The following is a 2,372-nucleotide window of genomic DNA, read 5'->3' on the forward strand; positions in this document are numbered from 1 at the left end:
CTTTCTATTGGGGTAGTAGACCCTCAGCTAGGAGGCAGAGGAGCCCAGTGGAATATTAGGTCGCTCTCCACCCAGACAAGAACTTTCACCCTATTACTAGAAGGAAATATCAGCATTAGAAAATGGCTTTTCCTTTTAGGTCTTCAATGCTTTAGGTCATTTAGGTGTTGGGATGAAATTGGGAAACATATTTTTTACTATGAAAATCTAGAGATCCAGCTTCAAAGCTAGAGGGGGAATATTGCTGGAGTTTAATTCTCACTCTCATGTGCAGTCTCTGGACAGGGTGCTCTCTGAAGAGGAGATAGAAGCTGAGGTTTTCTTCTGGCTACAGAGCTAAGAATATATTTGCAATGGTTGTCTTCTGGGTCCCTTCCGTAAGTCTGCTACCTCCTGATTTTATCATTGTCTCTTCTGAAAGGTAATCCTAGCTGTCATTTGTGAAACGTGGCCATAGATCTGTATAGCTTCCTAGAGCTGAGTAAGGTCATCAGGTGTAGCAGTTGTGGGACTACCTAAAGGATCCTTGAAATGTGTCTGTTGGTTCATTTGTCTGACAGCCATGTGTAGTAGAAAGGAAGTTCTTGATAGAACATAGTGGGCAAAGTAAAGGCTCTGAATTATACATTTGTTTTTACTTATTTGTCCCATTGTTCAAATGAAACAACAAGCCAACTGGAATTGTTGCACTGCCTAAATGCACTTTGTGATAAAGGAGTGTCTTAAATAATGTTGAGGAATCTTAGCTTATATGGTGTGTTGACTGCTAGGGAGTTTAATGGGGAGGCATGTTCAGGTGTGGGGAGAGACAGGAGAGAGGCCCAGAGGGCCAGGAGAATAAATGGAAATCTGCAGCTGCTCTGTGTGTGTGTGTGTGTGTGTGTGTGTGTGTGTGTGTGTGTGTGTGTGTGTGTGTGTGTAATTGCTAGGAAGTCCCAGGGACCTGATATGAGGGAGCAGCTCCCAAGAGTCAAGAGTCAAGGCAGGTAACCTTAGCTGAGGTGCCTTATAGTGGAAACATGTAACCTGAAGAGGCCACTTTCTACAGCCAGGCAGGATTCCCAGTGGAAAGATAAGGACTGCAACCCACCCACAAAACTTTCAGCTAAAAGTTTGTTCTGTCTAAAAGAAATGCAAGGACAAAGATGGGACTGAAGAAATGGCCAACCCAATAACCAAGCCACTTCAAACACATCCCATGGGCCAATCCCTGACATTATTGATGGTACTCTGTTATGCTTGTAGACAGTAGCCTAGCCTAGCTGGTCTCTGAGAGGCTTTACCCAGCAACTGACTGAAACAGATGCAGAGGTCCACAGCCAAAGAAAGTATGGAGGTCAGGGACTCCTAGGGAAGAATTGGGGGAAGGATTAAAGGCTCTAGAGTAGATGGAAACCCCACAGAAAGACCAACAGAGTCAACCAACCTGGACCCCTGGGAGCTCTCAGATTCTGAACCACCAACCAAAGAACATACATTGGATGGAATGAAGTCCCCTGCACATATGTAGCTCAGTCTTCATGGCTGCCTTGTCTGGCCTCAGTGGGAGAGAAGTTACCTAACCTGGCAGAGACCAGGGTTGGGGTATACCCAGTGGGAGCCCACCCTCTCAGAAGAGAAGGGTAGGAGGGGTAGGGGAAGGGCTTTGTGAGGGGGGTTACCAGAAGGAGAAGCAACATTTGGGATATAAATCTAAAAAAAGATTTTAATAGAATAATGCATTAAATTTGAGATGCATTTGGAGGGTCACAAAACAGCTTGGGTAGACCCAGGGACTTCTTGTAATGCCTTGAACTCACAAAATCCTTAAAATGTGTAGATTTCTTGAAGTTCTGTGATTGGACTTCATTTTCATATTAATGGTAATACAAATAACCCTTAGTTGAGCTTGAGGGACAGTAGGAATTAATAGACAGTTAGGGAAGGTGTTTTATTTATTGTATATGTCAACAGACTTTTGTTTTCTGGAATTACAAGAAAGAGAGAGTTTCTTTCATTCAAATAAATATTTAACCATATATTGATGGGATTTATAGTGAATCATGAATTTTACTTGATAATTATGCAACCAAACAAAAGCCAGCAACTGCATTATGCATAATTCTTTATTACCCGGTGAGAGCTGTGGAATGACAATCAGCTTTATTCCTATTACTCTGCCTCTGAGCTGTTAGTTGGATAAAATTACACCTCAAGTTGTTATTTTCAGCCAACATGTAAAATGCTCTATTGACTCATCCTTGCGTTTAAACATAAAGCTCAGATTTGTCTTTATTAATTAAAATTCTTATCCTGCTTAGATACATTTTCAGAAAATAAAGGTTTATTCTATTGTTCATTACACTGTGGTTGGACCTCATTACCAGACAGGA

The sequence above is a fragment of the Rattus norvegicus genome, chromosome 7 (assembly GCF_036323735.1).
Source record: "Rattus norvegicus strain BN/NHsdMcwi chromosome 7, GRCr8, whole genome shotgun sequence".
NCBI lineage: Eukaryota > Metazoa > Chordata > Mammalia > Rodentia > Muridae > Rattus > Rattus norvegicus.